This window comes from Saccopteryx bilineata, chromosome 1, assembly GCF_036850765.1.
Source record: "Saccopteryx bilineata isolate mSacBil1 chromosome 1, mSacBil1_pri_phased_curated, whole genome shotgun sequence".
Lineage (NCBI taxonomy): Eukaryota > Metazoa > Chordata > Mammalia > Chiroptera > Emballonuridae > Saccopteryx > Saccopteryx bilineata.
In genome coordinates this window covers 283,195,248-283,220,476 of record NC_089490.1, presented here as the reverse complement: position 1 = coordinate 283,220,476, position 25,229 = coordinate 283,195,248, and positions in this window count along the sequence as shown.

Below are 25,229 nucleotides of genomic sequence, written 5' to 3'. Positions count from 1 at the left end.
GATTGGCCCATAGACAAACACAGGGTGTCCTTGGCTGACAGTAGAACACAAACAGCTGAAAAATCCCTAAGGGGTCCCTGGAAGTAGATTCAGATGATGTCCAGCGCTGTATCATGCCTAGAAATAGCTCTGAAGTAGCAGAGAGAAGGATAGAGTTGAGGGCCTTGAGTTCGACTTCAGGGGTGAATCAGAATGTACTTGGATGGACTGCCAAGGATCAGATGGGACAATAGAGCAAGGAAGATGCTAGAACAGCCAAATGAATGAAAACCAGATCCTTTCCCCCAGTTTAGCGGAGAGCACAACACAGTTCCCTCAGTTTGTAGACACACATTAGGAGAAAAAGAGGTAGAGATGGTGAGATAAACTTGAATTGCCTGAGATTAAATTTCCACACTTTGATGGAATGAGGTCTCTAAATAGAATTAAATTAATTTTTTTAAAAAGTGTATTATAGAGCATGTGAGTTTGTAATCTGAAATGCATACTTAGCTACTTAAGTATATATTTTAGGTGGTGTGAAGTAGTCTCTAATTTCTCTATATAATGGAGCACAGCATAACTTTTATTAGGTCTAGAAATCATATTGGTTGAATTTGCATCCTATACATAGTATCCTGGGTGTTCTTGTCACACATGAGATGTTATGGGATGGCTATATATAGGTTTGAGCCTGTAACTAAATCTTAGTAAACATATCCTTATACCTGTAGGCTCAAAAGACGTCATTTAATGGCTGGAGCTTTGCCAATTGATCCAATGGAAGGCTTTGCTTTCATCCCTAATTCTATGCAAAATTCTAGCTCTGGCTGTGTTTCCTCACTGCATTTCTCTCTGATCTCAGGCTTCTGTGTCTGCCAACAGCTTCCTTCAGGCTCTTTGTGGGAACCACTGCACTCTTGCTCTTTGACAGCTGTGTTCTTTCCATAGGATCATCAGTCTTCTGCAGGCTGTGGTGATAGGATGGATTTTTAAACTCTTCTGGCAGAAGGAGTCACTTCCTGCCTGGAGAGAAAGATGAAAGTGAACCCCACACTGTGCAGAAACGTGGACACCATGACACTTCCTGCACAGCACGATTTAGCTCCCACCACCCCACCATGCGTAGTCAGAATTTAGCTGCCTCAGCCTTGCTTGACCTAGACCATATGAGCCACATCCACTTCTCAGCTGATGTCACATCTATTCAAGTAAAAACTATATTTGGCCACTCAGCTTTATAGCCTTAGAAGTTTAGATTAGTTACTGTATTTCCTATTATTCTCTGTATCCGTTTTAATATGACACTCTCAGTAATTGAAACATGTGCACCATACATTAAAAAATAACTGCTATCAAATCTCTAGTTAAAATCATTCATTGTGGCTGCATTGTAGAAAAAAGTGTTAAGTTATAGTCGCTGACTATTAGAATCCAAAGGAGAACAACTATATTCCTGATTTCTTTCTGTGACTTGACTTTAAGTCAATACAAGTTATGGAGGTGGTTCAGAATCTTTCTTTGGTTGTCTCCATATATAGAAAGCAGTCCATGGAAGATCTTTGGCATGATTTGAATAATCAAAAGAAACTGAACTTGTGGCTGTAAAAAGAGTCCTAGCAAACTATAAGGACACCTGAGTCTCTTTCCAGAGCTGCCCGTGTAGATGTTTCTTTCTCCTGCTTTTTTACATGTCTACAGCCCATGAAGTTCTGGAACTGATCACTAGCTAGTTTTACTTCTTTGGAGAATTTGCCCCAGTTCACTCTCTTATTCATGCCTTATCCCACCCCTATCCCCAGTTACTCTAAATTGCCATAATGCTTGGTACATTGGAAGAGCTCAATGGTGGTCTGGATATATGATTGAACTGGGGGTTTTGGTAGAGTCTGAATCTCCCTGCAAGGTCTCAGTTGACAGCCAGGAGCTTGTGGGGAGTACTGAAGACCCTTCTCCCAGACCACTAGCTCTATATTCAGAGAGCATCAGTCTGGCAGAAGGGAGAACCCCAGGTATGAGGGGTTTGACCTTTGACCACTGGACAGGATGTGTCTCTCTGATGGGCAGGACATCCCACTCTGCTGTATGGCAGATGCCCCGTGCCTCTAACTCTCATTCCTTTGTGGGATCCTTTGATGATTTTGGAGGACCAGGAAGGCAGACTCATGACCCTAAACAGAATATGAGATAGGAGCCTAGACAGCTGGTTTCCACTGATGATAGTTTGTCCATTTAGACTCATTTTGTTTCTGATGCTCCCAGCTTACTGCAGATGACTATAAGATAGGCTATTACAGATGTAACTAAAGCCCGATTCAGAGACAGCTAGGCAGACAGTTGCTGAAATCATAAACCCAAAAGACCTGCAGCCACACAGAAAAATAATATCTACCCAACAATTCTCAGAGAACATGAGATTCCACCTCAGGGCACATTACTAGTCTTGGCTGCAGGCCCTGGTCACTCTGGAGATTTGTACAATGGAGGGACCAAGGCTGAATCAGTCTGGCAACACAGAAGAGAAATTGAATGCAACTACAATTTTCCTCCTTTTTTCATGGATGGTTTGTCTCTGATCCAAATAGTTATAAGTTGTCGTTGTGTGTAAAAGGCATCAATCAGTTTATTAACCTACTGGGTTCAACCTTTTCAGGGTACCCACATGGCCTTTCATTGAAGGAAATAGTTTTTTTAAGATTTTATTCATTCAGTTTAGAGAGAAGAGAGAAAGAGGGAGAGGAGAGAGAAAGAGAGAGAGAGAGAAGGGAGGGAGCAGGAAGCGTCAACTCCCATATGTGCCTTGACCAGGCAAGCCCAGGGTTTTGAATCGGTGACCACAGTGTTCCAGGTCTATGCTTTATCCACTGCACCACCACAGGCCAGGCAAAAGAAATGTTTAACTCATGTTCTTTTCTTCAACTAATTACCAACCTCCTTTATTTGGGTTTCTCTGACCAAGGAGTAGAATGAGAAATAACTAACTTGTTTGCCAATCTCGGATGAGCCCCCTTTGTCTGGTTATTCGTTTTTTTTCCCGACCATTCTCTAACCCCCTTACCTAGTTAATGATATCCCCAACTCTCCCTTCCACCTTAGCATGGCCATTTAAACTAGCCAGTAGAGAAAAAAATAGGATTGTGCAGTCAACACTCTAGCTAATGGAACAAGATCCAGCATCCTAGGGCTTGTGTTAGGGATAAAAACAGCACTTGCCCGTGGGCTTGCTGGCTGGCTTTCAATAGTGGCAGCACGCCCTTCTGCACAAGTTATTAAAGTTGCCTTGCCGAGGTATTTTGTCTCCACAAGTCTTGCTTAATTCCATCTCTAACACCCTGACCTCACCAATGTTATCTCAAAATTTTAATAGTTTGTTCATCACGAGTTATCTTCTTTTATGCATTTATTTTGATGTCTTAAAATATTACATCAAAATACTCTATGTTTGATTACTGAGTTCTCTGGCACCTTCTTAAATTTTGTCCTGTATTGGTTTCCTGGGATGCTATAATAAATGATCACAAACTGAGCAACTTAAAACAACGGGATTATTCTCTCATAGTTATGGAGGCCGGGCATCCAAAAACATGGTGTCAGCAGAACTACACACTCTTTGAGTCCTGAGGAGAGCATTTTTCCTTGCTTTCTTCAGTGTCTGGTGACTTCAGAGTGCCCTTGGTTTGTGGCAGCATAACTCCAATCACATGGCCTTCCCTGTGTTTCTGTGTGTCACATGGCGCTCTGCCTTTCTCTGATAAGGACACCTGCCATTGGATTTAGGATCTGCTCTAAATCCCAGATGATTTCATCTGTAGATATTTCATTATACTTGCAAAGAGGCTTTATGCAAATAAGATCACATTAGCAGGTTCCAAGGGTTAGGACTGGAAGATATATATGGGGCCACTATTCAACCTAAGGCAAGTGCTTTTAATCTTACCTGAGTCTCAGCCCTGCCACCAAGATGTGTGCCCCTCATGGTTTCTTTCTCATCATTAGAGTCACAACTGGCCTTTTTAAGTAGTTTGGAATGAGTAGATGGGACAGTGAAAAGAGTGAACAGCAAGCACAAAAAGAATAGAGACATGTGTAGCCCATCCCATTGGTCCAGAGAGAGTACAGTGGGGAAAAGAGAAATTATATTTTTCTGCCCTGAAGTTTTGCAAGAGTCTTAAAATTAAGTTGTAACAAAGTCACCAAGCTTGTCATTACATAACATGCCTTTTGCGGGGTTTATTTTTCACATAATTGTGTCCCTTGACTTATTTTCTTTCAATATTTACTATATATACATTATATATATACACACACACATACACACACACACAACTATTGATTTTTTTTAAAACCACAGCTGCGTGGTTGCTGTAAGTTGAAATTCTTAAAGCATGATCTTTTTCCTACGATCGTGGGAAAGAACAAGCTACTTTAAAAACACACATCCCGACACACTTCTTGATGCCATATGGAGATTTTATTCATGCAAATAGAAGCTTGATTTTCTCCCAATTTCCCACAAGACACTCATTAGCATTGAGGAGATCTGTGCTCCTAAGTAGGACCCGTTAGGATGACCCCCTTTGAGAAAAGCTTCCTCACCCCTTGCCTTGACTCCTAAACATATACACCCCCCATTGCTACCACAATGGCATCAAGGAGCTATCACATGTGAAAAGAAAGGTCCGCAATCAGTACTGCTGAGCAACTTACATTTTTTACCTAACCTATAATTTCAGATGACTCTCTATGCGAATTTCTACAATGTAAGACAAACCATGAGTGTTATCTGAAAAAAACATGTATAAATCCAGAGTGTTAGGGTAAACTTCTCATATTTAATATATTTAAAAACTGGCATCATGTGAGCAAATTATTTGCAGATTGCTAGACAGAATGAATAATCTAACACCATATGGAGACTATTTATAAACCACAGTGATTTCCACACTGTTGATCTTGTGTAAGATAAACAATGTAACCGAAGTGAATTATTACTTTTCCATTATTTTCTTGGTATATTACATTTAATGTTTAAATTGAGAAAAGCAGTTTTGAGAAATTTTCTTACACACCTCTCACTATTCATTGGTCAATAGTAATTATTTGTGCTTGTTATTTTGTAACTTTAACACAAAACATGTCTTCCTCTTCTTATGTGCCAACTGGTATTTTAGAGAAAAGGGTTAATTAACAGTAAGTGAACAGTGACTTTTGCTCATGTAAGGTAGTAGTAAGTCTTAGAGAACTCATCAAGAGGAAAGAGGCCATGAAATAGAGGGTATGTGAAAATGAGTGTATGAAGAATAGTAGTTATAGATGAAAAAAAAAAAAAGGATTCTATGGAAAAAAAACAACAAACCTCACAGGTTGATCTGATCATAATTCCTAACTGAACTTCTTTACTAAAAGGCTTTAATTGCCTTAGGCAAGCCCTGACCATTATTTCTGTATATCTAGTTTAACTTGACTTTGAAATGAGCCATAGCCACCCTGCAGAGCACATAATATTGTTAATCCTATCCCATCCTTGCTTTCTCCCACTTCCATGTCGCTTTCCTTAATTTCAAATGTGTGAAAAAACCTGCAAAACTGTTGTTCCCCAGAGCATTTGAGCTCTTGCTCCTCAGCACATGTCATCAGTTTGACTCAAATAAACTCCTAAAATTCTCTACAGATTTAGATGTCTCTTATGTCAGCACAGCTACAGAGAATGAAAATTCGGATTTCATATGTTATCCTCCACTCAGATGACTCTACCAACCTTAAACGCTCATGAGGCTATGGATGAAAAGAGAAGGTGTCAGTGAACATTGAGAGAGCCTTTAAAGGACATCACAACAAGCACTAACTATTGAAGCACCAGAGTACCTTCTCACTCTGTCCTAATCCAGCTTCCGTGCTGCATTCTAGCCCACCCTCCATTGTTTCAGTATCATCCCAACTGCTCTCTGCCTTGTTAACCCCCATTACCCCCGCCTTCAAAAACACATATCTGACATGTCATGCCATTGATCAAAAGTTTTCAATAGCCCCCTACAAAATAAGATTCTAATTTTATAGTAAGATTTCCAATACCATTCATGGTCTGACTCAACCTATCTTCCACTCTGTCTCCTCATTGAGTGCATTGAATCGTCAACCACTCAGGAGTAGATGGGAACCATAATGGTTGGGAAGTGGTGAGGAAAAGTGAGAAGGAAGGGAAATCCCCCCAACCCTGAGCAGAAGAATAGCAGCATGTACAGAAGTGCTTCAGGTGAGTTGGGAGGTGGCAGCATCCAGTAGGGGCAGGTCTGGATTAAGTCTGAAGTTTTTCATAGCAAATATTTAACCCTTTTAGAGATTTTATCTCATACTTCAATGGCACACAAATCCTTTCTTGTTTTTCTTAACTATATATTTTTAAAAGATTATAGGTGTAAAATTGTTTTTCAATAGAGAACAGAAATTCAATATTGATTGATTGAGCTCCTTTAAGTTGCAGGTATTGATATAGGAACTGAAATGAATTGAGCTGTGGCCCCTACACTTAAGAAACTCATAGTCAGGGCTTTCAAAAGCTTTGGCTGTTCCATGAAAATTTCACTTATTGCAGAAAACTTTGATTCACTATCTCCTGACATTCTCATATAACCAGAATCCTGGCCAGAGTGAGAGAGAAAGATTCAAATATGATGAAAGGAAAGATATTCCGTAGAGAGAGTTTAATGATTGAGGCCTGGGAAGCAAAGGATGGGCAAGGTTAGAAGTTTCCGGCACACGGATGAAAGACAAGGACATGGGGCAGGCAGTTGATGTTCTCAGCAAGAAGGTGCTGGTGGGAAAAATGCATCATTGTTTTTACCTCTTGGGGGAAGAAATTTTTCCCTACACTTCGAGATTCCACCCAAAGTCAAATCTCTTTTTGTCGCCATAGATTTGACCTCCTTTATTTACCCTTTCCTACCTCCCCATCTCTCCTCCATTCCCTCTAGTGACCACAACACTGTTGTCTGTGTCCATGAGTTTGTTTGTCTTTTTTGTTCACCTATTGCTTTCAGTTTTATATCCTACATATGAATAAAATCATATGATTCTTGACGTTTTCTGCCTGACTTACTTTGCTTAGCATGATAGTCTCAAGATTTATTCATGTTGTCACAAAGGGTAGTATTTTCTCTTTTCTTATGACTGAGTAATATTCCTTTGTATATATGTACCATATCTTTATCCCATCATTGATTGAAGGATACTTCAGTTGTTTCCATGTTTTGGCAACCATGAATAATGTTGCAATGAATGTGTGTGTGTGTGTGTGTGTGTGTTGATAATATACTTTCTAACAGGTGAACGTGGTATATCATTGTAGTTTTGATTTGCAAACAAAACCTCTGACAAGGGGTCAATATCCAAAATGTGTAAAGAACTCATACAACTCAGCAACATAAAACCTTCTAAACAATCCAATTTAAAAAATTGGACAAAGGTCCTAAACAGACACTTCTCCCACAAAGATATACAAATGGTCAATAGAAATGGAAAAGATGTCCAACTTCACTAATTACTAGAAAAATGCAAATTAAAACTACAGAGAGTTTCTACATGAGAGTAAGTAAGAGGTGGTGTGAAGCATTTAATTGGTCCTATGTCTATAACATCTTTAAATGAGACTCACAGTGGATCCTTACCAGATCCTACCCTCAGTCTGTAGGAAGTGAGAGCAACCTGAAGCTGACATTGGAGCCTTCTGGCTCTCCATACATGTTCTTAAGTGAATATATTTTTTTCTTATGTAGTGCAACAAGAAGTCAGATGTTGTTGTCAATTAATGCCATATAATAACCTATGCCCAAAATCAGTGACTTGTCACACAGCCTTTCTTTTCTTGATGCCAGGCCTGAGATTGGCTGAGGTGGCTTTGGGCAGAAGTTCAGGTTGGCTGGCCTCAGGTCAGGTTCAAATCTGTCCCACCTGTCTCATTCTAAGAACCAGGCTGACCAATCACTAGCTAGTAGGAACAAGTTCTTCTAATAGTGACAGTGGGGGCTGAGAACTGAGAAACACTGCACAACCTATTTCATACTTCTGTTCACATGACATTTGCTCACATTCCACTGACCGAAGCAAGACAAAATCGGGGGTAGAAAATACATTCCATCCCAGTGAGAAGGTGTAGTGTAAGTGCCTGAAATTAACATTTTTTTATTGCAATGTGTCTGATGTTACACTTTTGATTGCTGAGGCATCCATTTCAAAGACACATTACCAGCTGTATGGCACAGTTACCAGTGAAATAACTAGATAAGAAACCATGCCTGACCTGTGGTGGCGCAGTGATTAAAGTGTTGGCCTGGAATGCTGAGGTCACCAGTTTGAAACCCCGGGTTTGCCTGGTCAAGGCACATGTTGGACTTGATGTTTCCTGCTCCTCCTCCTGTTTTCTTGTTCTCTCCTCTCTCTCTAATAAAAATTAATAATAATTTAAAAAAACACCAAAAAAAAAAAGATAAGAAACTAGACTCTCCTGCTCAGAAAGTTTCCCTTTTAGGAAGGCCTGGGTAACCTAGATAACTGACCACTTTTATGACCACACTTTTCCCTTCTTGTGTCTTAATTCTTGCTTTTATGTTTTAAATTTGCCAATCAACAGGGAACTCATGAAACCCTAGGCACCACACCTTTAACTTCAATAAACACAGAGCCCCAGGTCCTACCCCCCCCAGGTCACTGTGGACCTTGGGTGTACTGTGTACCCTCGAAGACTTGTGAGTAATAAATCTTGTTTTTTTCAAAGTTCCCTGATGATTGTGGCTGAGATGTTTCTTGCAATCATAATAAGAACCACAAGGGCTGAGCTAGCTACAACATCGAGTTCCATCTGGGAAATGTCTGTGGGGGCTTGCCACAAGTAGTAAGCACTAAGGTGAGTACCCCAGGCATTCCTAGCCGATAGCATCACTATTGATGGGCTGAGATGACACAACACAGAGAGGGATGTTAGTGAAGAGGTATAGAACAATACTCTGCTCTGTCACATCAGGTGAGGCTACAACTTCTACAATCACAAGGGTTGGCACAGTGACTAAATGCCACAGCTACTACATCCCCAGTGTCCCACCCTACACATGTACTTCATCCCATGTTACCACTAGTGATGATATGATTTACCATGATGCTACCACATGCCATAAATTACCATTGTCTTATTTCCTCCGGCAACAGGGTTATTTAAGACCTCACTCGATATAAGAGTTACTCAATCCCAGAAACATATTTTCAGGCTCTGTTTCCTGAAGCTATTCCTGGTACCAATTATGCTGTCCAGCCCAGAAAATAATTTTATACCTGGTTTATATTCATAATATTTTATGAGAGAACAAACTAAATATCTATATTCTCTACATTCCATTGAAAGGAAGGAATTGATATCTAAAAAAAAATACACTTAATCTTATTATTCAAAAAATACATAAAAATTCTTGGCATTATTCTCTTCTCGGGTTCTTTGTAACAGTTATCAAAAATCCCCAAGATTGTTAAGAGTTTTTTTTGTGTTTTTTTTTTACTTTGTCTTTATGGTATCTATTTTTTAAATAAATTTTATTAATGGTAATGGGATGACATTAATAAATCAGGGTACATATATTCAAAGAAAACATGTCTAGGTTATTTTGTCATTAAATTATGTTGCATACCCCTCACCCAAAGTCAGAGTTAGGGGGAGGGGGAGGGGCACAGAGAACTAGATAGAGAGTGGCGGAGGACACCGTATTTTTTTTTAGATATCAATTCTTTCTTTTCAATGGAATGTAGAGAATATAGATATTTAGTTTGTTCTCTCATAAAATATTATGAATATAAACCAGGTATAAAATTATTTTCTGGGCTGGACAGCATAATTGTCCGCCACCCTCTATCTAGTTCTCTGTGCCCCTCCCCCTCCCCCTAACTCTCTCCCTCCCTCCCTCCCATGTCCTCCCTCCCCCCACCACTGGTAACCACCACACTCTTGTCCATGTCTCTTAGTCTCATTTTTATGTTCCACCAATGTATGGAATCATGTAGTTCTTGTTTTTTTCTGATTTGCTTATTTCACTTCTTATAATGTTATCAAGATCCCACCATTTTGCTGTAAATGATCTGATGTCATCATTTCTTATGGCTGAGTAGTATTCCATAGTGTATATGTGCCACATCTTCTTTATCCAGTCTTCTATTGAAGGGCTTTTTGGTTGTTTCCATGTCTTGGCCACTGTGAACAGTGCTGCAATGAACATGGGGCTACATGTGTCTTTACGTATCAATGTTTCTGAGGTTTTGGGGTATACACCCAGTAGAGGGGTTGTGGGGTCATAAGGTAGTTCTATTTGCAGTTTTTTGAGGAACCACCATACTTTCCTCCATAATGGTTGTACTACTTTACAGTCCCACCAACAGTGAATGAGGGTTCCTTTTTCTCCACAGCCTCTCCAACATTTGCTATTACCCGTCTTGTTGATAATAGCTAATCTAACAGGGGTGAGGTGATATCTCATTGTAGTTCTGATTTGCATTTCTCTAATAACTAATGAAGCTGAGCATCTTTTCATATATCTGTTGGCCATTTGTATCTCTTCCTGGGAGAAGTGTCTGTTCATGTCCTCTTCCCATTTTTTTATTGGATTGTTTGTTTGTTTGTTGTTGAGTTTTATGAGTTCTTTGTAAATTTTGGATATTAGGCCCTTATCTGAGCTGTCGTTTGAAAATATCATTTCCCATTTAGTTGGCTTTCTGTTTATTTTGATATCAGTTTCTCTTGCTGAGCAAAAACTTTTTATTCTGTTGTAGTCCCATTCATTTATCTTTGCCTTCATTTCTCTTGCCATTGGAGTCAAGTTCATAAAATGTTCTTTAAAACCCAGGCCCATGATTTTAGTACCTATGTCTTCTTCTATGTACTTTATTGTTTCAGGTCTTATATTTAGGTCTTTGATCCATTTTGAATTAATTTTAGTACACGGGGACAGGCTGTAGTCGAGTTTCATTCTTTTGCATGTGGCTTTCCAGTTTACCCAACACCATTTGTTGAAGAGGCTTTCTTTTCTCCATTGTGTGTTGTTGGCCCCTTTATCAAAGATTATTTGACCATATATATGTGGTTTTATTTCTGGGCTTTCTATTCTGTTCCATTGGTCTGAGTGTCTATTTTTCTGCCAATACCATGCTGTTTTGATTATCATGGCCCTATAATATAGTTTAAAGTCAGGTATTGTAATGCCCCCAGCTTCATTCTTTTTCCTTAGGATTGTTTTGGCTATTCGAGGTTTTTTATAGTTCCATATAAATCTGATGATTTTTTGTTCCATTTCTTTAAAAAATCTCATAGGAATTTTGATGGGAATTGCATTAAATTTGTATATTGCTTTGGGTAATATGGCCATTTTGATTATATTTATTCTTCCTATCCAAGAACAAGGAATATTTTTCCATCTCATTGTATCTTTTTCGATTTCCCTTAACAATGCTTTGTAATTTTCATTATATAGGTCCTTTACATTCTTTGTTATGTTTATTCCTAGGTATTTTATTTTTTTTGTTGCAATCGTGAAGGGGATTATTTTTTTGAGTTCGTTTTCTAATATTTCATTGTTGGCATATAGAAAGGCTATGGACTTTTGTATGTTAATTTTGTATCCTGCGACCTTACTGTATTGGTTTATTGTTTCTAATAATCTTTTTGTGGAGTCCTTCGGGTTTTCGCTGTATAGGATCATATCATCAGCAAAAAGTGATACCTTTACTTCTTCTTTTCCGATATGGATGCTTTTTATTTCTTTGTCTTGTCTGATTGCTCTGGCCAGAACTTCTAGCACCATGTTAAATAAGAGTGGAGAGAGTGGACAACCCTGTCTTGTTCCTGATTTAAGGTAGAAAGTCCTCAGTTTTATGCCGTTTAATATGATGTTGGCTGATGGTTTATCATATATGGCCTTTATCATGTTGAGATATTTTCCTTCTATACCCATTTTGTTGAGAGTCTTAAACATAAAATTGTGTTGTATTTTATCAAAACCCTTTTCTGCATCTATTGATAAGATCGTGTGGTTTTTGTTCTTTGTTTTGTTGATATGGTGTATTACGTTAACCGTTTTGCGTATGTTGAACCATCCTTGAGATTCTGGGATGAATCCCACTTGATCATGATGTATTATTTTTTTAATATGTTGTTGTATTCGGTTTGCCAGTATTTTGTTTAGTATTTTAGCATCTGTATTCATTAGAGATATTGGTCTGTAGTTTTCTTTCTTTGTGCCATCCTTGCCAGGTTTTGGTATGAGGGTTATGTTGGCCTCATAAAATGTGTTTGGAAGTATTGCTTCTTCTTCAATTTTTTGGAAGACTTTGAGTAGAATAGGAACCAAGACTTCTTTGAATGTTTGATAAAATTCACTAGTATAACCATCTGGGCCTGGACTTTTATTTTTGGGGAGGTTTTTAATAGTTTTTTCTATTTCCTCCCTGCTGATTTGTCTGTTTAGGCTTTCTGCTTCTTCATGACTCAGTCTAGGAAGGTTGTATTGTTCTAGGAATTTATCCATTTCTTCCAGATTGTTGTATTTGGTGGCATATAATTTTTCATAGTATTCTACAATAATTCTTTGTATATCTATGATGTCTGTGGTGATCTCTCCTCTTTCATTTCGGATTTTATTTATTTGAGTCCTGTGCCTTTTTTCCTTGGTGAGTCTTGCCAAGGGTTTGTCAATTTTGTTGATCTTTTCAAAGAACCAGCTCCTTGTTTTATTGATTTTTTCTATAGTTTTTCTGTTCTCTATTTCATTTATTTCTGCTCTGATTTTTATTATCTCCTTTCTTTGGCTGGTTTTGGGTTGTCTTTGTTCTTCTTTTTCTAGTTCCTTAAGGTGTGAAGTTAAGTGGTTTACTTCGGCTCTCTCTTGTTTGTTCATATAGGCCTGAAGTGATATGAGCTTTCCTCTTATTACTGCTTTTGCTGCATCCCAGAGATTCTGATATGTCGTATTTTCATTTTCATTTGTCTGTATATATCTTTTGATCTCTGCGCTTATTTCTTCTTTGACCCATTCATTTTTTAGAAGTATGTTGTTTAGTTTCCACATTTTTGTGGGTTTTTCCCCCTCTTTTTTGCAGTTGAATTCTAGTTTCAAGGCTTTATGATCAGAAAATATGCTTGGTACAATTTCAATTTTTCTAAATTTGCTGATATTGTCTTTGTGGCCCAACATATGCTCAATTCTTGAGAATGTTCCATGTACACTAGAGAAAAATGTATACTCTGTCGCTTTGGGATGAAGTGTCCTGTATATGTCTATCATATCCAGGTGTTCTAGTATTTCGTTTAAGGCCACTATATCTTTATTGATTCTGTTTGGATGACCGATCTAGAGCCGTCAGCGGTGTATTGAGGTCTCCAAGTATGATTGTATTTTTGTTAGTTTTTGTTTTCAGGTCAATAAGTAGCTGTCTTATATATTTTGGTGCTCCTTGGTTTGGTGCATATATATTAAGGATTGTTATGTCTTCTTGATTCAACTTCCCCGTAATCATTATGAAATGACCATTTTTGTCTCTGAGTACTTTTTCTGTCTTGTAGTCAGCATTATTAGATGTAAGTATTGCTACACCTGCTTTTTTTTGGGTGTTGTTTGCTTGGAGTATTGTTTTCCAGCCTTTCACTTTGAATTTGTTTTTATCCTTGTTGCTTAGATGTGTTTCTTGTAGGCAGCATATAGTTGGATTTTCTTTTTTTTTTTTTTAATTTTATTAATTCATTTTAGAGAGGAGAGAGAGAGAGAGAGGAGAGAGAGACAGGAGGGAGGAGCTAGAAGCATCAACTCCCATATGGGCCTTGACCAGGCAAGCCCAGGGTTTTGAACTGGCAACCTCAGCATTTCCAGGTCGACGCTTTATCCACTGCGCCACCACAGGTCAGGCGGATTTTCTTTTTTAATCCATTCTGCTACTCTGTGTCTTTTTATTGGTAAGTTTAATCCATTTACATTTAGTGTAATTATTGACACTTGTGGGTTCCCTATTGCCATTTTATAAATTGTTTTCTGTTAGTTTTGTATCTAGTTTGATTCTTCTCTTTTGTTTTTCTATCATTTGTTTTTGTTTGTTTGTGTTCCATACTTCTTTCCTCTGTTGCTACCTTTTTTAAGTCAAGTGTTTTTGTGGTGGTTTTTTCAAGGGTGGTTACCATTAAGTAATGAAAGGGTACCTACCATATTCATTGTAGTACCCTATCTTATGAGTATTTCTGCACTTCATCGTCCTTTGCTACTGTTAATCTCCATCCTCTCCCCCTTTTTTTTTCTTTGTTGTCACAGTTTAAGTTTGGTTTTATTGTGTTCTTCTTGGAGCTGTTACTTGTGGTGTTGTTTTCTTTTGTTCTTTGAATCTGGTTGGAAAACCCCCTTTAGTATTTCCTGGAGTGGGGGCTTTCTGCTGATAAATTCTCTCATCTTTTCTGTATTTGTGAATGTTTTTATATCTCCTTCGTACTTGAAGGATAGCTTTGATGGGTATAGTATTCTTGGCTGAAAGTTCCTCTCTTTCAGGGCTTTAAATATTGGGGTCCACTCTCTTCTAGCTTGTAGAGTTTCTGCTGAGAAATCTGATGATAATCTAATAGGCCTTCCTTTATATGTTGTACTCTTCTTTTCCCTGGCTGCCTTGAGAATTTTTTCTTTGTCATTGGTTTGTGTCATCTTTATTATGATTTGCCTTGGAGTGGGTTTGTTGGGTTTAAGAAAACTCGGTGTTCTGTTTGCTTCTTGAATTTGAGGCTTTAGTTCCTTCCACAGGCTTGGGAAGTTCTCGTCTATTATTTGTTTGAGTATATTCTCCATTCCATTTTCTTTCTCTTCTCCCTCTGATATACCTATTATTCTTATGTTATTCTTTCTGATGGAGTCAGACAATTCCTGTAGGGCTTTCTCGTTTTTTATTATTTTTGAGTCTCTTTCTTCTTCTCTCTGTTGTGCCTCAAGTTGTTTGTCTTCTATTTTACTAATCCTATCTTCAATCTGGGCTGTTCTGTTAGCTAAGCTTGTAACCTCATTTTTCAGCTCGTGAATTGAGTTTTTCATCTCTGTTTGATTTGTTTTTATAGTTTCAATTTCCTTGGTAATATATTCTTTTTGTTCATTGAGTTGTTTTCTGATCTCCCTAAATTGCCTTTCTGTGTTTTCTTGTATATCTCTGAGTATTTTTAAGATTTCTATTTTAAATTCTCTGTCATTTAGCTCCAAGGCTTCCAATATGTTGTCTTTTCTCCATAGATTTTTCCGCATCTATTTGTGTTACCTCTCTTTCTTTTGTATCCATAATATTCGATTTCCTCTTTCTTATTGGCATCTGAGGGTGGTCTTGTTGATAGCACTAATTAGAATTAATAAAGAGTAAAAAGTAAAAAAAAAAAAAAAAAAAAGGTAAAACACCCCACCAAAAAAAAAACAGTAATAATTTATTATTTCCCCCTTTTTTGTTTTTTCTCTTTCCCTCCTCTCCCCTCCTCAGGGAAATATCGTGATGACCTGTGAATTATATTATGCTAAATGGAACAAAAACTGCCTATATTGGAGGGCCTGATTTGGGGTGAAGAGTTCAAGGGGCAAAAAAAAGGGAGTAGGGACCTACTAAATGCAAAAAAAAAAAAAAGGAAGAAAATCTTAGACAAGCATAAGATGATTTGCTTTTAAGTGATGGTCGACTAAGAGATATAATGAGAGGGATAAGAGGGAACCAGAAAAAAGGAGAAAAAAAAGAATAATAAAGAAGAAAAAATAAAAATAATAAGTAAAAATCTGTTGTATTAAATGGAGTGAAGACTAAATACAATGGAGACCTTGGGTTGGGAGGAATGCTAGTGAGTTAAAAAGCAACGTAAAAAGTACCCAAAATGCCACAAAAATAAACAAACAAACAAAAAACAAAAACAAAAGTGAAAAAGAAAAATAAGGCCAAAAAAAAAAACCCTTGAGTCCCAAATTAACTAATTTGTTCGTGATTGAGGATTAAATGGGAGGAAAGTAAAACGAGAAAAGAAACAGCGAATAGAAAGGAAAAAATAAGAAAAAGAGAAAGACGAAGGAAAAAAAAAGGAAGAGAAAAAAACAAAATAAAGCAAAACAAAAAAAAACAAAAACAAAAGAGGAGAGAGTGAGAGTTAAGTGTTTTGGAGTATAACCTTAAAGGAGGGTGAGGATGAAGAAGAGAAATAAAATGTAACACTCATGGGTAGTGTAGGTCAAGAAAAGGGAAGCACAAGATGGGCAGAGAATAGAAGGACCGAGGTGGAGGAAATAGAAATAATAATAATAAAGGCAATAAGATAGAAGAAACAAACAACAACAACAACAAAATTAGTGGAACAAGTTGTAAAGTCTGGATTTTTCTTGATTTTGAGAGGTTAACTTCTTCCTTTTTCTTTTCTCTCCCTCTTCCTGGTCGGTGACTCTGTACCCCAGGCTCTGCCCCTGTGTCACACTTAGGTAGGGATTTGCAGTTGATGGGATTCTATGGCAATGTCATATAATTGGCTTTAGTCTTGCTGGTAGTCAAGGCTTGTTGGCGTTTGCAGGGTCCAACGATGAGAGAGTTTGCTTTCCCGGAGTCTCTCTACTAGTCCCCCCTTCCTGAATTAGCAGCTTGGTGATCCAGCTATAAGGCTGCAACTGCTTCTGCCACAGGCGCACTCCCTCCGTGGCTTGAATGAACGTCCCTGCGGTAGCTTCCTCCACACCCTCGTCTCTCAGATTCAAGTGATAACAGTCCTTTTGCTTTCAGTTTGTGTGGAACTCCGGAATGCTCCGAGGATAAATTTTTCTGTTTCTAGTTGATAAATTTGTTGTGATTTTGGGGAGATCTGTCGGGCGCGCTGCTCACGGCGCCATTTCCGTGACGTCACTTCGTCTTTATCTGTTAAGAGTTTTAAAGATACAAGGCTTATGTAATGCAAATTCTATAAATTTAGTACTAGTCAAAAATTGTATCCACAAGGTACAGCAAAATAGAATATGTATAAAAGCATAGTAAAAACTAGGGGGAAAAAGGGTTTATTAATATAGTCAGTTGTAGTTGAAAGGGTTCAGAACAGGCCTCCCCAAGATGTGCCACTTTGACTGTGAATTATTTTGAGCAGAAGGCAATCAAGGCCCTAAAGACTCATGAGAAATTTCTATTTCTCCCTTAAAGAATTTAAATTAGGGGCCTGGCCCATGTTAAGAGTTATTACCAGAGATAACATTTCATGACATATTTATAGGCCGGGGAAACTATGTCATTATTGAACATTCGCTCTTCTAATTGTCTTGCAATGACCTTTCTCCTCTCTGAGGCCCACAGCACTTTACCTCTTCCTTAGCTCAGGAGGCTATATGTACCTCATGTCCCCTTCTTGTCTCTGAACCTCACACGTATGTGGAATCTCAGATTCTCTCGTGCATGTGAGGTTCCCATATGTATGTATGTAATTTAATTGGGTTCTTTTCTTTTGACAATGTGTCTCATGTGATTTGATTATTAGAATAGACAGAAGATCCTAGAAGGGTGGAGAAAAGTTTCTTCTTCCCCCATGTAGTAGAGACTCACAAATCTCCCAGCAAATATTATCCATATATCATCCTTATGAAAAGAAACAATAGAAGACAAGGGGACTTTGCTGATGAGAATGGGAATTTAGACAAGAGATCTGCAGGAACACTGGTGGAGATCCTCATCACTCTTTGCCTTAAGGAAAAGAAGTAAAAAAAAATACCTAGAATCAAAAAAATCCTTCAAACTATCTAGCAATTAGTTTTTAAATATCATATTTTTATTTTTTAAGTAAAAATAAATGTCTCTTATTTATTGTTAAAGAGAAAACCATTGGCTCAAAATGGTATCACTGTGAGAAAAAGCCCGTGGTACCAAACCTAGATTGAATACCTGACCTAATTGCTATTAATCTCTCTCAGAAATATAATATTAACCAGCCAGCCTGGAGTTTTCTGCTCAACTCCAGTGAGGTAACCTGCCACTTGAGCCCTCTCCAGCTCCCACAGGAAGAAAAGACAATCTGCATAATAAAACCCTTGCTATTCTCTTCCTCTAAAAAGAAGATACCCTGGTCTAGAAATAACCCTTTCTTTAGTTTTCTCTCTCTCTCTTTTTGTTCATAACTCCTTTGTCCCACCCTTCTTTGTATAAAACCCTTTTATTTTGTACCAGCTGATAGATTAGATGGTACTTGATTTATGAATTGTTTAATAAAGTCAATTACTAGATCATCAAATTTACTTAGTTGAATTTTGTTTTTAAACACTGTAAACCTCAAGTATAAAGATACACGAAGAGTATGCTTTCTCACATCAGGCAACTACTAATCTGAAGTATTTATTTCCTACCCAAAGAGATGTACAGGGATTGACAACGGAGATTACTTGCTGATGAAAATGTGATTACCACATTTGGTGATGAGGAGACACCTGTGTCTACCTTTAATTTCCCATATGTTTGCTCTTACAGACTGGACACCTTAAAAGTCTTCAAAACATACACATGCAAACAAAAGATATTATGTTATCATCTGCACGGCTGAAAATTTCATTATTTGCACCTGGCGCTGAAATGTTGCTTCTTAAATGAAAGAATTTAGAAAACTTTGGAGTATAAATCTGCAACTAATCAAGACTGACAGGCAGAAAGAGCAAAGCTTTCTGCCTCCACAACTCTGCTCCTGTCATATCTGGGAGGGTCTGGGGACTCCCAAAGGGTCCTGTCCTGTCATGTAGTTCTCTCTGCCTTCTGGTAGAGCGAGAAAGATTCATTCCCCAGGGGACTGCAGGGACTGGGTGAGAAAGGAGTTTGAGTACTCTCAACACTTAAATATGAAGGATGTGGAAATGCTATCTGGCAAGAGGACAGAAGTACAGACAGTTGCTGGGATGACCACATGCAATTATTGGAAAATTTGTGATTTCCTTTGATAGTTTTTCCCTTCCTCTCAACAAATACTTCTTCTTGGGCATCAGCTACAAAACCCTTACATAGTAAATGACTTAGATAGCAGGTCTATTTGGAGTTCAGACTATTTATTTTCCAGATCTCAACTTTGCTTCCATTTTGATCCTCCTTTCAGCAGGATGCAGGAAATAAAGCCATCTTCCTTAGGGTTACTGCTGGGTGACCTGGTTTGCTTGAGATGCTCCTGGCTTATGCTGGTTATCTCAGCACAATTCTAAATCCTTTCAAATGCGTCCTACTGTCCACATGTGGACACGCTGGTAAATCACCTCCCTAGTCCCCTAGTCATACTAAAATTCTTAGAAGCTTACATGCTTTGGTGTAGGAGGAAGGGACAGGGGTCTGATCATTAAATTACACAGGTTTCCTCAGAAATGCTCATCATTTTGGTCTGTGTAGACAATCAGATCTATGGGATGAGACTCTCTGCCACTTCCCTGCCATGCTTGGGAAGTGCCAGCTTTCCAAATCTGTCCATGTCCTGATGCAGAGAAGCTGACATTTCTTTCTTGGGTCTGGCTGCTTCCCTGGTGCAATGTCATTGTCCATGTGGGAGGCAGACTGTTATAGAATCCTGATATTCATGCTCCCCACAACTGTTGGATGGACCTAGTTACTTACATACTTTTGATAGAATATAGCAGAAGTGATGGGATGCCACCTCCAACATTACATTACAAAAAGATGCCAATTTCCATCTTGTTGACTCTCCCTAGCTCCCTGGCTTCAGTGCTGATGGAGCCGATAGCCATGTTCCTTATAGAAAGGCCCACAAGGAACAACCAGCAAAGACTGGAGACTCATCAGTCCAACAATCCACAGGCTGCTGAATTTTTCCAGCAATTACGTGAGCAAGCTTGGAAACAAATCATCCCCCAGTCAAGACATGAGGTGACTGTAGTTTTATGTCAGACTCTGAGTAGATGACCCAGTTTAGGATGAATTTAGAGCCTGACTCACAGACACTGTGTGATAATAAATCTTGGTTGGTGTAAGGTCCTAAATTTGGGGATAATTTCTTACATGGAAATACGCAACTAAGAGAGCCTTTTTTGTTCCTGGGCTCTACATATCTGTCTTAAATCTTATTGATGCCAGGAATTAGGAAGCAAATTCTTCCTTGTAACAATAATGTCTCTTATTTTCTGTATTCTGATACTTTGACATCTGGGGCCTTGCTGACTCTGTAGGGACTTTCTTTCCCAAGATGAACCAATACTTAGAAATAGTATACAATTCCCTTGCAAATGTGCTTTCAAATAAAAATCAACTGTGGGTGAAGTGCAGAGCGCATTCCTAGCAGCTGTGGCTGATGCAATGCTGTGAGAATACTCCAGCTCCCAGAAGCCTCCTGGGCATACCCAGGAAGGAAGCTTGCCCGCTATAAGGAAGTGACTTAGCGCCAACCACGCAGCTCCCTGATCTTTTCAACCATTGGCTATGAAGGACACGCTGTAACATCCTATTGGCTGAACCCATGTATATAAGCTAGTTTACTTCCTGAATAAAGTGGATCTGCGTCACTGAACCTGGTCCCCGGAGTCGGGTCTTTGCATCTCTGTCGTCCTCACCCCCGGCAGGACTTGTCCACAATCAACCAATCCAGGGCCCACACTTAAAACACCTTCCCTATCTAGCTCTCACACTTACAGGACACTATCCACCTGCCCTAATCACCCCACAGTCAAGTACCAGACAACCAGGAACAGACCCTGAGCCCCAAGACCAAGAAAATTATTCAAGCTAGCCAATCCTAAACCTGCTTACCCTGCCTCACCCATTCTTTCTTGCATAAACAAGAACAAAAATGCACCTGTTTCCCTTATTCTGTCTGGCTCCCAAATGACCCTTGTGTTTCCCCATGTGGTCCCTCATAGTTTGGTGTGCCCCTTGCCATTAACAACTGTGAGTAACTAACTGACTGTTCAATGACAGTGATGTCCTGACCTATCAGCCTTACTATACTTCAGATTTTCTCTTAATTCATTAATATTTTAAAACACTCCTCCTCTCCTCTTTCCTCTACTCAGGGGTATCTTTTGTAGTTTTTTAAATTTAAAGGAAACTCTACTTTCTTTCCTGCTTCTGTCTAAATACCATACCTATCTTTATTTGTTTGTTTATTTACTTAACCAATGTCAGAGACCATAGATCTTTCTTATTCTTAGCCTTTTCTATGGTCCTAATCTTCTTTGAATATAAAGTGGGAAAGAAAAAAACATTAGGTGAAAAATGTAGAAGTTAATGCCACAAAATATGCTGCAATAGCTAGGCGCTGCTTTCAGACAATGTGAAGCTTTTCCAAAGACAGTCCTAAATAAAAAGGACCCCAGGAGAAACTTGGACCAGAAATGGATGCAAGATGAATCTTCAAAGTCCATAAGAAAGAAAATAAAGGCCTACAGGAAGCAGGCTGTAGCTGAAGGTGATTTTAAGCATTTATATGACAAAGAGGACCATCAGAAGTTCAGTAAAGGGATAAAAATGGACAATCAATGGGGATTTCTACATGTAGCCCATTTTTAAAAGAACTAGTTTCTCCTATGATCTAAATCTAAGAAGAAGTGATTAAAAGTAAATTCTGCCACAAATGTTGACTTCTGAACACCAAAAAGATTTTTTTTTAAGCCTTTGGGTATAAAATTAGGAGAAATACAAAAAGGGCTATTCTAAGTACATGTATGATTTTCCATCCACTCACACCCCCAGGGTAAATTTATATTGAGTAGTTCATTTAAGAGATGCCTTCTTGAAAACCACAGCCCATGTGGTAAGGTTTGTTTTACATGGGTCACTAATGTGGAAAGCTTTGATACCTTATGTTGAAAGTAGAGCAGTCAATTAATTCCATGAGTGTGAACTTGGCATCATATTCAATTTACCCTTAGGTGAAAGCTGCCAGCTTTCCAAATACTGGTTTCTAAATAAAATAAAATATTTAGTTTTCTGACTCAAAGTCAAAGCATGTTGCTTTAATTCACAAAGCATGAGCTAAAAATTCTGTATATTTTTTGTTTTCTTTTTTCCCCAAAAGGATTTCTGGACAAAATCTGACTTCAGAAGAAATAGGAGTTCTGCTTCCTAACCCTCTTCAGACAGATGCATGGCCATCCTGCTCAGACCCTGTATTAGTCAGGGTAGGATGCATTGTGCCGCAGTAACAAACAATTCAAAATCTTAGTTGCTCAAGGGAAAAAAGGATTGCTTTTTCCCTCAGACAAAATATCTATCAGAGATTGGCAACAGTGTTCTGTTTTGCATAATCTTTCAGTGATCCATATCAGTGGCATAGTCATTTTTCAAATGTTGTTCGTTTCTATTTCAGACAGAAAACATTCTGGAGGATCTTGAACCAGCAAGTAATAACCCAGTCCTCACCTCACTGATCAATGTTAGTCTCATGGGCCCCCAAAAGTATAACAGGTCAAGAAATTTAATCTTTATGAGTCCAGAAGGAGAAGCTAACTGGAATTTGGGCAGTTGTCCCAATGACGATTACAGACCCCCTTACAAAAACCAACTTGAACCATGCAAATGCACACCAGGCCTTGCTGTCCTGCCTGTGCAGTGGATCCCAGAGCTTTGCAAAGGCCCCAGACCACTTTTCTTTTATCCTCATCAGTTCATTCATATTTCCTTTCTTTTCTTCGCTTTAGAATTCTCTCTTTGAAGTTTGAAATTTGGATGCTGCTGTTCATCTGACCTTGAGATTTGCACATATGATGAACATTACAATCACCTGCAAAACTCTAAAAATATATAGTAATAGCCAAATGTCACACCAAACAAATGTCATCAGAACATTTAGGGTATGAGAGCAGTACACAGATAAGTACTTTTACAAATCCCCTAGGTGAGTAGTCAAATGTGCAACAGAGATGAGAAGCATTGTCCCAATGCCTTTAATTAGTGACCTCTGTGTCTGTCTCAGCATCAACCCTTCAGAAATCTTGCGGGTGAAACACCAAGTCCTTGAACCCAGGTTTCACACGTTTGAGCAAGAGGAACTGTACCCTGCAACTCTCTAGTGCATTCTCCGATGGAGGCTGAGCACACATTTCAAATACATTCCACCAGATGACAACTGTTGCCCTTCTTCCCACCACACACCACGTTTCCAGAGAACTTCATTCATAGAAGTGAGATAAGAGAGCAAATTACCTGATTTTAGAAATTAGAAGTCATCTTATTGCAGTTAACTAACTATTGTTGGGTCAGATACCACCCCAAAAATCTGATTTCCAGTACTGTAAGATAATACATTTGTGTTGTTTTACGCCAATAAGTTGTGCTAATTTGCCACAGTAGCAATAGGAAACTACACAGTAATTCACTTTTGGTGTTTTATAGTTGAACTTCAGAATAACTTGATTTTGGAATTTTTATGTGGTGATAAAGTTCTTTTTAATTACATAAATATATATTCTGTATCAAAGTGGACTGAAATGGAAAAGGCCTATAACTTTGTAGCAGCTACAAGTTGTAAAAAAAAAAAAGAGGGGGAAAAGTTAGACATGATTTGTCCTATAAAATATCTGTAAAATACTGTAAAAGTATTATGAATGAAAGTAAAAAGACAATGCTCCTAAAAATATTTGAGCTGAAATATTTATAAAGTTTACTATGAAAATAGTAAGAATTGATCATTTCTACTTTTAACAACATTGCCCGAATTACCGGATATCTTAACACTTGAAGTGAGAAAGTTTTTCTTATTTTGTTTTCAATTACAGATTACATTCAGTATTATTGTGTACTAGTTTTAGGGTACACAGCATAGTGGTCAGACAATCCTACACTTCACAAAGTTCTCCCCCTGATGTTTTCAGTACCTACCTGGCATCATACATAGTTATTACAATATTATTGACTATATTTCCTGTGCTGTACTTTATCCCTCTTATTATTTTGTAACTACCGATTTATACTTCTTAATCTCTTCACCATTTTCTTTTTTTTTTAGTTTTATTTATTTATTCATTTTAGAGGAGAGAGAGAGAGAGAGAGAGAGAGAGAGAGAGAGAGAGAAAAGGGGGGAGGAGCAAAAAACTTCAACTCTCATATGTGCCTTGACCGGGCAAGCCCAGGGTTTTGAACCAGCAACCTCAGCATTCCAGGTCAACGCTTTATCCACTGTGCCACCACAGGTCAGGCCCTTCACCATTTTCACCCAGCCCCTTAACCCCAGCTTAACAATCAACAGTTGTCTGTGTCTATGACAACCATATGATGTATCTATGAATTTATTTTTAATTCTATTTTGTTCTTTAGTCTCCATACATAAGTGAAATCATATGATGTTTATTTTTCTCTGACTTATTTCAGTCAGTATAATATCCTCCAGGATTTCATTCTGTTTTTTGTGGTTGGGTAATATTCCATTGTATTTACATACCAGAGCTCTTTTATCCACTCATCAATTGGTGGACCCTTGGGTTGCTTTCACAGCTTGGCTATTGTGAATAATTCTGCAATGAACATAAGGATGCATATTCTTTCAATTTAGTGTTTTGGGTTTCTTTAGATATATAGAAAGAAGTGGAATTGCTGGATTATAAGGCAGTTCAATTTTTCATATTTTGAGAAACCTCCACACTGTTTTCCACAGTGGCTGTACCCATCTGCATTTCTACCAGCCGTGCACAAGGGTTCTCTTGTCTCTGCATCCTCACCGACACTTGTTGTTTGTTGATTTATTGATGGTAGCCATTCTGACAGGCATGTGGTTTTAGTTTATATTTCTCTGATGATTAGTAACATTGAGCATCTTTTCATATGTCTATTGTTCATCTGTATGTCCTCTTCAGAGAAGTGTTTATTCAGGTTGAGAGTTCTTAATCTAACAATATTATGTTCTACATCAAAGTGTCAATTGAATGTATCAACACATATATTTATTAGATATCAAATACAATCTTAAAGAAGATAACGTAATTTCACTGAAAAAAAGTCTATGTTGAAATAGAAAATTCTTTAGAAAAATAGCAGTAACATGGTACTAGAGAGAGAATAAAATACTGAATGAGGTATGGGACTATGTTCCAAGAATGAGTGTCCTACTCATGCTATTTTAAACCTTCGGATGATCAACATAAAGTTTCCGTTTAATATAATGCACATGATTATGTTATTTTTTTATTTGAATAATTTTACTTATAAAAACAGTTTTGTGAATAAGACCACATATTGGCCTACCAATGCAATAAAATTAACATGTAACCAAATAAATAAATACTTCAAAATGTTAT